This window comes from Passer domesticus, chromosome 2 (genome assembly GCF_036417665.1).
Source record: "Passer domesticus isolate bPasDom1 chromosome 2, bPasDom1.hap1, whole genome shotgun sequence".
Lineage (NCBI taxonomy): Eukaryota > Metazoa > Chordata > Aves > Passeriformes > Passeridae > Passer > Passer domesticus.
Window position 1 is genome coordinate 75,804,059 of NC_087475.1, and position 15,363 is coordinate 75,819,421.

At 34.8% G+C, this 15,363-nt stretch overlaps 1 long non-coding RNA gene across 1 annotated transcript in view; it reads right to left on the minus strand.

Annotated features, from left to right (window-relative positions):
- Positions 1-1,734: 1,734 nt before the first annotated feature.
- Positions 1,735-15,363, minus strand: part of LOC135294298 (uncharacterized) — a 48,548-nt gene continuing 34,919 nt past the window's right edge. The window contains exon 3 of the long non-coding RNA XR_010356418.1: positions 1,735-2,364. This is a non-coding gene — a long non-coding RNA (uncharacterized LOC135294298). The remainder of the gene's footprint in view (positions 2,365-15,363) is intronic.

The following is a 15,363-nucleotide window of genomic DNA, read 5'->3' on the forward strand; positions in this document are numbered from 1 at the left end:
GCCATGAAGTGATTTGTTTGTTTATTCTCTGGATTTATTACATAAAAAGAATTCTTTAGGTTCTCTGAAGAGATTGCAGGAAAAAGTGGTGGGAGCTGGGGAATAACTATTTTGTATGGAGCTGAACTGAGGTGGTTCCAGAAGATGAGGGCAGGCTGACTGATTTACTGAGCTTGCTGACGGGTGTAGAAGCAGGACTGTGGTTGAAATGCATCAGTTTAAGTGTTTTTCTCAATCAACTATGGCACAATGAGAGGTAAATTAGGGAGCTGGTGAGCTACAGAGAGAAGGAGAGATTTAGTGAGAGAGCAGGTGAAAAGAGGGCAGAGAGGGAGAATTTATTTCTATCATGAGAATATATTTTTCTGGAATAGACTTTGTTGTTATAGAGAAAAACATCTACTCATCCAGACAGAACAGTGCTGTGGCAGAATCTACTTGCTCCTCTGGCTAATACTTTGTATTTCTGAAAAAAATTGCTTTGATGTCAGACTTAATTGCTTTGGTGGAAGGAGCTAAAAAACACCTGCACAGAAAAACACTCTTGCATGGCTTTAAAACCAGGAAATTTTACATGGATATTATTATTACCTTTGAATCACTAAATGCCTCCTGTAGTTCCGTGGATATTATTTCCTTCAATGGCAGATGTGTGGTGATGAGTCAAATCATGCAAAGTTAGTTCTAGGAATGGAAAGCTTTGGAAAGTGCTAACTGTATGCAATTATTTCTTCTCTTTAGTGTTTCTTTGCTTTCTTTTAGTTTTTTCTTCTCTGAAAATATAACCTGTGGGGGTATAGGGACTCCTTACTGACCTCATTTTTGGAGTCCGTATCGCAATGCCAGCATTTCCACAGAGCTCTGAAATGATTTTGCACAAGGTCAAAACTAAGGCTTTTAGGTCTGTGTTTTACATTCCTTCTATAATGAAACATGCATAGATAAACTGTTATTTAGGTTCAAATGAGCTGCTGTTTAAAATGTTAAACACAGAAACGGTGATGAAGCTTATACCACCTTGTAATTTTCATTGACATTTAACCTAAATTACAGTGACTGCTGCTTAGTCCAGGTGGATACTAAAGTGCAGCTGTTTTTTAAATATTATTATGTGAACCCTCCAGAGCTGGTTCTAATTATTTGCCCTCCTTTCAAAACACTAGCTCCTTTTCTTACCAAAAAAAAAAAAAAAAAAAATTATTGCTATTGCTATTGTTGGATACATGGAACTATTCAGATTTGAATTTCTTTTGCTATGAAATACTTCTGCAATAGAATATGCTGTTGCTATTTTTAATTGACAGGTATAGTGTGCAGGATTATGTATCTCCTGTACTTCTTGTAGTTTTTTGACAAAAAAAAAATTATATTTGTCTCTTTAATTTCAAATTGCCCGTTTTCCCACTGACATATAAATCTTTGAGGGTATGTCAGGATTTTTTCTGTCAAAGATATCTTGCCTATTTCCTCAGATAAATAATTATTTTCATTCTTTCTTTCATTTCATTTCTAGATTGCTCAAATCCCTGGTATTATTGAAATGGCATAGAATGGTACACCAACATTTCAACGAAAAACTTAATGAGGTTGTAGAAAAACTGCCTTTGATTTTAGTGGACTTTGAACTTCTATGATAAAGATATCCAGACCCTAGAAACACATTAATTTTTTCAGTTTGGTTGTCAAAAACAAATTACATAAAATATCTTAATTTTTCCTTTTGATAGAATACTCCATTGTTTCGACAAATTTATTTTCTTCCCAACCATTGATTACAAAACTATCAGCAAACAACATGGCTTAACATAAGGAATTAGTATTTGATACACTATGCTCTAGAAACTTTTCAGCATCCAATAATATTATTCAAACTGCACGTAAGTTATGCATGGGAAAGATGATATGCTGGACATATGGTAAAGGTTTTACTCAGATTCTTACGATGAAACATGAGTCTGGATTCCTATATCTAGCTGTTATGCTTGGCTTTTTTAAGCCTGTATTACCAAAACAGCTAACTAGCATGGACCGAGGACAATAATTTCTGTAAGAAGAAGGTTTTTAAATATTTTTTTTTAATTTTAACTGCTTTATGAAAAAACTGATTTCAGAAATTCTAAGAACTGAAATACCATTTCTGATTATATATTCTTTTTTTTTCTTTTTGTTTTCAGCCAGAAAATAGCTGAAAATATGGAGATCAAATGTTTTCACTTTCTCTCAACTTCACATGTATTTGGAAAATTTTATTCTAATTTGTAAACACTTTTCTAACCTAGCGTCATGGTTTAAGCCCAGCCGGATGCTAAGTACCATGCAGCTCCTTGCTCCCTCCCCTCTTCACAGTAGGATGGTGAGAAGAATCTGGAAAAAAAAAAAAGGTGAATCTAATGGATTGAAATAAGAACAATTTAGCAACTGAAATAAAATACAATAATAACGATGGTATGGTTATGATGATGATGAAAAGAGAGACAACAAAAAGACAGAGAAAGGAATAAACCCCAAGGGAGACAAGCGATGCACCGTGCAGTTGTTTACCACCCACTGACTGATGCCCAGCCCGTCCCCGAGCAGCGATCGGTGCCTCCCGACCAGCTCCCCCCAGTTCATGCACTGAGCTCTGTGCTACGGAATATCCCTCTGGCCAGTTCGGGGCAGCTGGCCTGGCCGTGCTGCCTCCCAGCTTCCCCTGCCCTCCTCACTGGCAGAGCATGGGAAACTGAAAAGTCCTCGCTCAAACTAAGCACTTTAGCAACAGCCAAAATATAAGGGTGCTATCAACATTATTCTAGTACTAAATCCCACATCCACATCCCTGTACCTGGTACTAGAAAGAAAATTTACTTTAACACAGACAAAACCAGAACACCTAGAAATTCCATTTTTCTGATGTGTTTTTCCTGAGTTGTTACAAAGTTACACTACTTATCTTTTTAATGTATACACAAGCTCAGAAAACTTGTAGAATTTGCCATAGTTATACAATTCCTGGAAGTAAAGAGCCACTGAAAAATTAATAACACTGTTGCCTCAATCCATTTTAGACTCTTTAAGATTATGTTTCAAAGGTAATGAGTGGATTTAACACCTTTTGACTTACAAAATTGACAGTGCATTGTTTGTCTTAGGAAAATCAGATTTAGCACAGTTTTGTTTAAATCTGAGGGGAGAAGATCTATTAAAGTCAGGCAGATTTGAAATAGTTTGGTCTTCATTTGTAGCAAAGCAGTAAATACTGTTAACAATGTAGTACATCATGGCAAGTAAATTGAAGGTGAAGTAAAGCAAGAAAAAGCTCAATCTATATTGAATGCAGGCTTCAAGTCTACCTGAAGGTCATGAAAAAGAAGATGAAAAAAGGTACAGCACAGACATATAATGCTGCCTTTACTCTTTCTATTCTGATAGTCTGGGGATAAAGCTGTGCAGATATGTCAGGATGAATGATTTTTGGATTTTGATTTCAAGAAAGTGCCCTTGTGGGAGTCTGCACAACAGTAAATTAATGGAAGGAGATGCTTGAAGAGGCTAAGGCATTCTGTGTAAGAATTTTGTAGTTACAATTTAAGGGCCAGTTATGACATCCCTCAGTCAAAACCTCAGTACATGTATTACATTGCATGCTTACATTTTAATTCCATTGGAAGAATTTGCAGATTACTGCAAAGCTATTTATCACCTAATCAGAATTTTCAAAATTAATTTATTTCAAATCTTGTAGTTGCATTTTCTCAAATGAAGCATTTACTGTACTATGTCTTGGTGTTGAGGCTCAAAAGACATTTGATTTCAATATATATGGTTTTGATGTACTGAAACACTATGATAATATTTCAAAGTATTTATGTACCTTCTAGAGCCAGGAAAATACTTTTATATCCAAATGCTTTACACAGAGATATAGGGTATCCTTTTAAATCACATATACTCTCTTTTAGCTTATTTGCCGTAAAGATGCAAACAATCTTTTTTTTTTTTTTTCCCCTTAGGAAATATTAGTCTACTATTCTCATACCTGCTCGTAAATCTGGTAGTGAGAATATTGTTTCCAGACATATCCTGGGTTGTTTCCCTCTCACCCAGCTTCATGTGTTCTGCAGTTTATATGTGTACACACTAGCTAGTAACCCAATGCTCTCTTCAAGGTCAATAGAGAGCAATACATAGTGATTCATCTGACCTATTTTAATCATCTATTTTAGGATGAGATGACTCATGCTTTGAAAGTGCCAATTTTACTCCACTCACTGTGAAAAAGTCTTGACAACTAGCTAACATGAAAATATCTGTACTGCTGATGTCTATATTTGTGATTTCACAAATGCCATTCTATGTGCTATCTTCAGAACTCTCTGATTTCCCCATCCTTTATTTATAAAATTTCTAGTCATCCAATCAGTGAGCCAAAATAGAATTGTATAGCACTGCTGAATATGCATGTACCATAAGTATCAACTAGTTAGTAGCATATTTTAAACAATCTTCATGAAAGAAACTCACATCGTTGACTGAATTCAGAAAGTCATTTTTTCAGAGTGAAAGAACTTCAGAAACAATTATTGTATTGCTGGGCTAACAGAAATTTAACTCAGGAGAAAACATTTTGGTAAATATAATTGGTGCTAATACAACTAAAAAAGTACACCCCACTCTTTCATATGATTGCATGCAGTCGTTATGGCAAAAGTATTGGAAGAGCAATATGCACACAACTTTGACTGTTTTGATAAGGCTGAGAGGTTTTGTACCTTCTTAATCGCATCTTAACAGTGAAAAGAGTGTTTTGTATGCAGCCCATCCTGAACATAGTTCATGTTTAATGTGTGATGGGAATAAAAGTTGTTTGACAATTTGTAAAAAATGCAGTCGTTATACATTATGACAATTGGGTATATACAGTAAAAGTGGAACCCTGCAGACGAATTGACCTTTTTCAGTACCCTCCTTCCTGCATGTAATGAATGTGACATTTAGTATAATGATATCACTTATCTTTTTGGACATTACTAGAGAGATGAATTTTCATCATGAATGTGGGAAACTAGTAAAAAGATTTCTAAAGCTAACATCTTACTTCATGCATTAAAATAATATGTCAGTGCCTCAGATATTGTATAAACAAACCTACCTCTCATAATGTATCCTAGGCTTGCTATATTTTGGCAATTTATCCTTATTCTCTAAAAAACCTCCTCATTTTGATGAGTAAATATGCTAATCCCTAAACATTAAAAGTCAGTAAGAGCTGAAGCTTACTTTTTATTTTTTGAAGCATAGTGCCAACATTTAGTAGTGTTAAATGCTACTGAAACATGCGTAAGCATATGAGTTGAGAGTTTATTAAAGCAATCATTATTTCAGGCTTCACTGTAAGTGTAACCAACCAGCTAACTGTAAACTAATGACAACTGCCAATTTTGCAGAAAAAGAATTCTTCATTTGTAGAAGTGTAATGTAACATAACATATAGCAATTAATTTTAGAAACAAGCAAATTTCCTCCTGCGCTTACTTTATTGGTCATTTTACAGGACTAATAGGTTAATTACATGGCTTGTTAAGGAAAGGCAAAATTATTAATATCTCAGTATAAATGAAATGTGTTTTTATAGAAGGTATCAACATCAAAAACCAAGCCAAGCAGTGATAGGATATGGATGAAAATGATCTGGCCCTTTACCCTGTGTCTCGACCAGTATAGATACTGCCAAGTTTTCTGTCTTAAAAATTGTAGCTTTTGACACTGCTCCACTGAAATCACTGTCTGTAGGAGCTGCCTTGCAATTTCAGCCTTTGATTGTCTTAATTTGAGGAGCTAAATGCTTTACTAAATTTCCTGTCATTCTGGCAAAAGCTGAAGAAAATGTTATCAAGTGTAGCTTCAGCTTGCTGTAGGATGGAGTTGGGTCATGTGCTGGTCTGCTATTGGATTTGCAATCAAATTCTTTGCTGTCATGGTATGCAAAGGGATTTTCAGCACCCTAGAGGCATAGTCACCTCCTTGAATTGTTTTCAGAAACTGGGTCTGTGAAACAGATAACACTTACTTCTCTTTTATGAGCTTTTCCTCCTGGCTCCATCTTGCAAAGAGTTGGGAAACCCAGGAAATGCTGAACATGTCCAAGGTCTATAAAAATCAGTGGTGCTGGAGGTCACTCATTGAATTATGGTATCATATAAAATGAGATATTCAGTGAGCCATGGTCCTTCCATTTAAATCAGATACACTTGTGAAACTTAATAACCTCTGCCCTATTTAAATTGCTTTGGGTATACACAGATAGAGCACAACATCGTCGTATATAAAATACATATGATGCATTATTTACCTTGATTTGCAGCATGTAAATATTAAATCACATGTTCTGTTATTCTTCTTGGTATTGAGTAACAGCTTAATTGAATTCAGTAGGCAAAAAATACAAGAAATTTAAGGATGGCCAAGCAACATCGTTAAGTGCTTTGTAATGATGAATTAAAGAATTACATCTCTGCAAAGCACTGTTACTTAAGAAGAATGAAAATATGTGTAAGAAGTTATTTAATATCTAATTTATTATTTTTTCTCAGCTTTAATTGCATTCTAATTTTCTAATTAATTTTAGAAGGAATACTCAGGGGCATACTATTTATCTGCCAATTTTAAGATGTATAACTTGTCCTTGAGTAACCAGCGTAGAATCTTTAAAAAAACCCTGAGCACAGTTATAAATAATAACATGTTTGAACAACAACAAAAAATTACTTTTTAGTGACATAAAGATATGCCTTACTTTTTTTTTTTCTTTTTTTTTGTATTATGTTCTCTGCAGCATTAACAATAGTAAGCATCTTTAAAACAGTTCACTGACATTGAATCTGTCAAAATAAAAGTTTTCAAGCTGAGGAATGTGTTGCATATTTGTTTCTAAAAATGTGGTAAAATGAATTGGGAATGAAAAAAATAGGATATGAAAAGAATTTAACTATTTAGCAGAAGTGCTAAATTTGAAATTTGCTAAAAGTTAGAGGCAGTTGAGTATAGTCACTCCCATTTGAGAAGAAAAGGGTTGAGGAATGAGAGTTCATTCAAGTAGTGCACACTGAAAAATATATGGACACATAAATAAACAGAAATATTCATAAATGCATGATTCTGTTTATTTCAGATGCAGTTAACTTTATTAATGATCATGTGGCTATTGAGTGAGAGAGAATTTCAGTCCTATGTCCAAAAGGAAATATGAATTATAAAGTTTTGGTCAAAAAATATGAAAGGAACCTATATGACTGTGGATAGCTTTTAAGATTGCATGCAATGTCAAATCTATATTGACATACTTTGATCCTATCAGTTTCTCTTCTGAAATTCTCAAACATTGTAAAGATATAAATTCTTAAAAGAATTTATTTTTTTTCTTGTACTAATTTATCTTTTATTAAAGTCCAAAAATCATCTGGTCATCTTTTTTGGAAAAGAAATAGACAATTACCCTATGTTATCTCTTAACATTTACCACTAAAAAACTGATATCTCTTTATGATCTGAAATGTATCTTTGCATTTCCATTTTTATGACAAAAACTTCACATTTCCTCAATAACTTTACTCATGTATAGATTTAATCATTGCATGCTTATAAACACTTACACTATGGATCCCATGCATTTGTTTAAATATTCAAATAATTTCTTCCACTTAACTTTCTTGAAATAATTTTTCATTGCAAAACCAAGAAAATATTTTAATATTTTTCAGAGCTATGTTTAAAAATAACTCTCCTGGAAATCAACTACAGATTTTCCCTAGAAATAACAATTTCTGAAAAGCATCCCAAAAAATCCTAGTCAAATGGCATTTCAAGAAAATGCCATTACATGCAGCTGATTGTCTTAAACTGAAGCTTCAGGACTGAGATCACAAAACTGTACAAAATTATAATTTTGGTTTAATAACACTGTTTCAAACTCTTGCTTAAAAAAAAGAAATCAATAATACCTCAAATGACTTTTATTTAATGATATCTTTCATTTTTTTGAGCACTCATATTTAATTAAGAAACCTTGAAGTTTTCTAAAAAAATCTTCAGTATTTTAGAGAAACAGAGTGTACTTAAATGCTTTTCTGGTTTTTTTTTTCCTTATGGCTATTTTAAAATGCATGGGAATTTTTATTATCTAACATCATCTACCACTATTATGGTTCTAAATTGATACTGTACCACATATATGAAAATTATTCTGGCCTCTAGATCAAACTTGTTTCTTTCATTGCTATTGAAAAAATTAACCAAAAATTTTTACTAGCTTCAGTCTTCTCTCAAACAGTAATTTTAATCTTTCTATGCTGCCCTAAGGAAGAAAATAATCATAACTCTTGAGAACTTACTGCATTGATTTTCTATTAAGGAAGTAACAAAATCAGCAAAATACTGTGGAAAATATTGGTAGGCTAGAAATATTACAATATTATCCAAATATAGAAAAATATTAAGCAATCAAGTCAGACTTATTTGCTGGATAGATTTCATTAGTAAGTATAGCATAAGTAAAATAAAGATTACACATTGTTCAACCTAACCATAAAATTAAATGGGCTTTGTGTTCTGCAGCTTATAAAATAGTATGCCCAAATGTAGTCTAATCTTAAGAGACTCAGTGTTTTTCACATTTTCATGTGAAACTGCCATAAAACATCTGCAGCAGTATCATGTATGTGTAAGATTGGCTTTTCTATCTATTTTAAATAACTTTTCTGCTTAGGGTCTGGCTCTGCTTCTGTGGCTCCTTGATGAAGAGCAGAAAGATAAGACCCAGCATAATAAATTTATTCTTCATTTCTGTTGCTTAAAAGAAGCAAGTCCTTGCTTAGAGACTTTTGGAAAGAAGTGACTCCTCCTACTTTTTACACCCTTACATCTGGTGGTTTGACCCCTACTCCGTACCCTGGAGCACCATGCCAAAGAATCAGAGCATGTAAAGCTCTCACAGTTTTTCCTTCACCCTGTACTATCTTTTGAAGAGTAGATTATACAGAATATAAAAGTTCAAGTCAACAGCCCAGTTGCTTTTGGGGTCTACATTGTTCCTTCTTTTCCCCTTTATTTTTGTACATCAAATTAGTACAGAAGTGCCCTGGGCTACAGATTTTATATTGGTTTTATATTTCATTCTCTTACTTTAAAATAAAAATCAAGATTCATGAATTCTGCAAACCGGTGGAGCTGTTTGAAGAAAACTTTTTTTTTTCCTTTAAGAAACCTAAAAGTTTTATTTTCTGCGATTCATGGGATCACGTACTTGGAGGTGACCTGAAGTAATGGGAAGGTACATGAGCATCTGCTAAAAACTGAGTTAAATTTGGAAAAAGGTTTACAAATCTGCAAAGCAGCAGAACAAGCAAATTTGCAAATGCACAATTTCATAAATGAGGAAAATCGAGAAATAATGAAGGAGGTTATTGCAAAGCAGAACATGCTGAGACCAGTCAAGAAAAGCACCTGAGCTCATCTCTTAGCACAGAGAGCAGCCTAAGCAACTGGGTAAAAAGGAATCATCGTGCAGGCCAGATCCACCTAGCAGAGCTTCCCACAAACATAATCTTGTAATTGCTGCCATACTTTCTGCTTGCTTAGGGTAATGACTTCTTGGATGCTGAGCTGAGGAGAGGAAGTGGCTGCTGCCATGATAACAATTTGCCTTAAAAGGAGGAAAAAGAAACAGTAAAAGGCAGTAAACCCTACACCATGTCCTTTTACTGCACACATCATCTGTGTGTCAAAGCACTCAGAGTGCACTGAAAGAGCAGGGCCAGCAAAGCTGTAGAATGGCACAAGAACTTGCCAAACTGTTTTCTGGGCACAGGCGACAAAGCGTCAAGCCACCCTTCTGGCACACATTGGTAAGTGGTCAGCAATTCTGCTTTTCTGGGGAAAAAGTGAATCTGGGAGAAAAAATGAGGATTTTTTTTTTTTAACTGTTGTAGGATTATATTATCCAAGAAAAATAGTCAATTATTTTTATTGTACTTCTTTCTCAGAGCAAGTGTTGGCCCAAGCAGGCAGTATTTTCTTTGTGTTTGTTGCTGTTCAAACAGCCAAAACATTCTCATTGGCACACATTCCTTAGGAACAGGTCACAACAAAAAAAAAAGTTCTTTATTTAAAGTTCTCATCTCTTTCTTACAGTACTGTGTTGGCTACTGGCTCCTCTATTGGAGTAGGGGTCTCTTGGACAGTGACATGTGAAGTCAAAATGTTAAACCTAGCTCTCACAGCTGGCCCTTACACCTTACTTGGACCCAAATAAATAAGTGATGCTAGCTTCACATCCATGTTTCAAAGAATCAGAGAAACATTACAGATAGGTCCTTCTCCTCACCTCCTAAGAAGATGATAAATTGAAACCTTGTTTCTTAAAGGCAGTGTCCTTTTACTTGCATTTTTCCTTCACCATAAAAAGAAATAGGGACAAAAAAAAGAGGAGAGGGCTGACCAGAGATGAAGCTAAGACTCTGTGTCTCCTACTTTTCAGGCTCTAACAACATTCATGTGAAATTTCTGAAAGTCGGGACTGTTTCAGTTCTGCACCTCAACAAAATATATAAATACTCAAACTGCCTCTCGTGTTCTGATGGTGGAGGTAAAAAAGCCAGAAGTGATGAAGTACATGGGCATATATATAATTTTCTGGACAAAAGATAGCATAACCAGAGTGGATTAGAGGGGAAATACAAATAATAACAAAATTCTGAACCTTTCAGCAGTGGATGTAGGAAGGCCAGCAGCTGGATACTTTTAGGATTTATTTTTTATTTCCAAAGCTTTGCAAATGGATTTAGTGCATCATGTTTACTCTTCAGCATCTTGGCCAAAGGAAACCTCAACTGCAGCAAAGTTGTGGTGTATTTAGCACAATTTATCATCTCTGTTTCTACAGGCGTTTCTGTTCACACTCTCGGTGCTGCAGCAACTAGTATTACACAGCTAAAGGAAAATCTTGTAATGGAACAATCAATCCATGCAACCTTGCATTCTGGGACTGACATAGATTTAACGACCACCGGAGCTCACTAGACCTAGCTTGTATTCTTGAAAAGGAAAGCTTTTTCATTAAATTTCTATATTCTGTAAATGCTATGCAGATGACATTCAGTTATTTCATAAAGGTTTTGCCATGTGGTGCATCAGTCAGGAATGCAACATTTGTTCTAGATGCTGGCAGTACCCATTACTCTTCTCTAGGAAAACTCCACTTGGCTGACAAAATCTCTTTATCCAGTATAATTAAAGGTTTACTCTGGCAATCTTAGGTAGTTAAAATGCCTTGCTAATTGCTACTTGAACAAAATGAACTATTTAAAAATTATCATTCTTGAAGGAAGCAAGGAAAAGGTAACTCGCTGCTCAAATTTTCTTCTGGGTACATGCTTAGTTGAGATCTTGAAAATCATTGAAGTGAGTATTTATAAGTAAACGTAATAGCGGTTAGAGACTTCAAAGACTTAATCTCAAGAAGATTTAATGTGAGAAAATATTATTAAAGTGAAATTAGTATCACCTAACTTCAGTCATGTCAATATTCTGTATCTAGTAAGGTAATCTGTTTTTTGCTGTAATCGATGCCAATGGACAGGCAAGTCCTAGGGCTATTAGTCTTGACTGCATTAGACACTTTACATTGGGAAATGCTTCTCTGACAACTGACTCCAAAGGGAGTCCAGATAATAGACTTGATGCCCAACTCTTATAAAGCTAAATGAAATGAATCTCATTCCTCATTTCCAGATAATAATAGATGCAATCATTACAGCAGCTCCATTTCCACAAAAACCCACAGTTCATTACAAGACTAACACATAAGCATGATATTATTAACATAATTATTTTGGATAAAACACAACTATGCACTTCAAAAAAAAGAAAAAAAGGGAGCGGATTGTTTTAGCATCCTTTTTTTTTCTTTTTTAATTGCAGTCCTTGATGTACTATTCCTCATTCTAACATGAGAATATTATGTGTTAGGTCTTCTCTGCTTTTTATTATGCCCTTTACCTTCTCAGCTTTTTATTATGCCCTTTACCTCCATTTGTTCTCCTACCAATAAAATTATTTTGCTTCTTTCCTTAAGAGCAAGGATACCTTTTTCCATGACCTATTGTATGCCCTGAAGTTGCATTCTACTCTCTTGTTGTGTATCCACACTGCTGCTTTGTTGGTTATCATTCTCAGTAAAACATCATCAAAACCACTTTGGGTGAAATCCTACTTTGCTATAGAAATCACTAGAAAAATTTCACTTGAAAAAGTTTTTAATGGGACAATATGTACCTCTGTTTGGGAAGAGGTTTTTTTTTATTTTACCCATAAAAAATGTAACCTTCTACAAATCACTCAACCAGTCTGAATTTCTCTCTTTAGAATGCTAAAAAGATGCTACCCAGGGTACACAAAACTTCACCCACTTGTCAGGGCTGAACTCAAAGAGGAAAAGAACATGCACCTAATTACTCTGGTAATGAGCATCTTGGTGATATAAGTAGCATGGTAGCATAAATATAAATTATTACCTGAGTAGTATTTACTTTCTTTCTTAACAAGTCTAAGTCCATATCAGAGCAGTCTTATTCACATATTTCAGGTTTCACTCAGAACATCTTTTGTTACATACTGTATAACTAATCACTGTTAAAGCAGTATTGTTCTAGAGTAACATGGGAATTGAATGCTCAAAAAAACACCCACCCAACATTCTCCAAATCTTCTAATGATGGCTGTCTCTCTTCTTAATTCCTTCATCATTGTCCTGACCATAGAATTTGCTGAACTTAGATTGTTCTTGTTTTCAAAGCTGCAGATGTTTAGCTTTTCCATGAAAAGGCTATGGTTAGCCTGTTTGCACCTCAGGTTTCACCTTTAAAAAATGAAGACTCTTAAGGCTTCTCCACTTTGCAGTAAATCATTTTTGCAAAGCTAAATTACTTAACAACTACAAAATATGCTGAGATCCTGCTGTAAAGAAGTTATGATATGGAAGCTGCAAAATGATACTATAATGCTTACAAATGCAGAGAATCAGCAGTTTGGGTGACAGGTCATTTGCAAACAGAATGTAAGAGAGAACGAGGTCTCCTGGGAGTAATTTAGTTCATTGTCTGAAGATTTATACCTGCTGGTGTTGCCAGCTGAATAGATTTGTTCCATACAAAAATATGAGTCGATCTATTATATGACTTTTTAAAATTCCTTCAAGTCTTTATTTCAGAGAGAGAGATGTTATCTCTAGTTAATGTACATGCTGTTATAGCAGGATGGGGTGGTGCATTTGAAATACATCAGTTTAGGTCAACGGAATACTTATTGTGGAAAATTCTTGTGACAGGCAGTTTATTGTGGAATCATTATTAGTGCTTGTTAAAAAAATACTCTTTTGTTTTGCGTGAACCATAGGATTTGAAACTGGACATCATGCCAGGGCTTCTGCAGAAGGTAATAATCAAACCACCATAAAGGCTTGAAGAGATTTCACATGATTTCTTCCATCTCTGAATGCTAACATTCTTATATGTATTGACAGATTTGCATGATTGCTGTAATGGTTCTGACACAACTTTGCAGATTATCTTAATGATCTAATAATAAAGTATTTTAATAGGATTTTTTTTCTTCCTGTCATGCAGTATTTTTTCTTCTGGTCTTGGTAAAAATGTAAAACTGAAAAGAAGTCTTGTCAAGATTTTTGTACATTTCAGTGTTTAACATTGTATGAAAAATGCTGTCTGATGTAATTGTGCAGAAAATGTGTCTTCCTATTAACTTCCTATGAACTCTGTAAAAATGTCTGCCTTATTTTTGCACAGCTCAGTTTTATATTAAACAACCTGATTTTCTCATAAAGAAGATACGTACAACTAAACTTCTCACTAATTCTCACTGTGCCACTACTCTCAGGAGAGATGCAGCTGCCACTCTGAAGCATAAACGCTGCATGACAATCCCCAGAACAGCATTTTAAAAAATATGTAAATGTAAAAGAAATACTTTGTCCATTACTTGGCAGAGTTCTTTCTCTCTGTCCTGTCAGTGGCAAGTCTCTTTCCCTTTCTATCACACCTTTTTCCAGTTAGGTTGAAGAGTTTCTTTTGATTGAAAAGAGATTATGTAAAGGGAGTAACAAAGAATAAGAAATTGAAAAAGCACACTGTAGCAGCAGCTCTCTGGCCACAGAGAGAAACAGATAACTTTCTCAGGCATTTTTATGGGAAAGACTGTGAGAAGATCAGAGAAAAGAATGAGAAACAATTCTTATCTTAACTTGCTGCACCTGGTATTGTGAACATGTAGAATGTGTTATGGAGATTTGTTTACCAAAGGGTGGTTTCTTAATTAGCCAGTGGTGGTGGTGTTTTAAGTAAAGGACCAATCAAGTCCACCTGTAGCAAAGTAGGGTATAAAAAAAGCAATGGGTTTAGTAATAAAAACAATGATCAGCCCTCTGTAAATGCATGGAATGTATGTAACTTATTGCCCATTGTGCTGACAGTACACGATCTTATCCTTGTCTTGTAAAATAAACAGAATATAAAGATTGGATCAGATTGGAATTCATAGATTAAACGACTGCACAGAAAAAACTAAATGGTAATCTAGTTCTAATTTCTAATTAGAAATTAATTTCTAATTCTATGGCAGTAAAGTGAAATATTTTATGATCATTATCTTTGAAATACTAAAGAACAACACTAGAAGCGTTGAAGACTCTTGAGAAGAAAACTTCTGAATCAAAAATACATCTAGCTTTTTTTTGACATTTTGGTGGGGTTTTTTTTTGTTTTGTTTTTTGGTTTTTTTTTTTTTTTTTATGTAGCCCATATAAAAGTGCCTGCAATATATTAGAAAACATATGCCCAGAAATCTTCTAGTGTTGTGGAAAATTGCAATAAAAATATTTCTACCAGTATCAATTGATAGGAAATATAAATGCAGGTGTAGTACATAGTGAGGATGAGAACTGTACAAATGGCTGACACCTACAGGAGCAGGCCATCAAGAGCCTGCCAAATGACTGCTTATGTTCTTCAGGACAAGCACGATCAGAGATGGTGACTACATCCTGATGGCTCACAGAGGCAGGATGGTTGGCTCCTGATACATCCCTGACACTCATCCACAACTGATACCCTCCTAACACTACAAGTGGGGGGATAGATTGGAAAACTGGTGTTGCTTGTCATTGCAGGCCATCCTGGACAGCCTCCCTGGATGCTTGTCAGACTAATTACACGCATTCCTGTGTGTTCTAAAATGTCAGTATGAGGGGCTGAATCAGTAGTATTTTAAAATAAATTAACATTTTCATTCTGTGAGACCTGGGAGTGCTGTGAG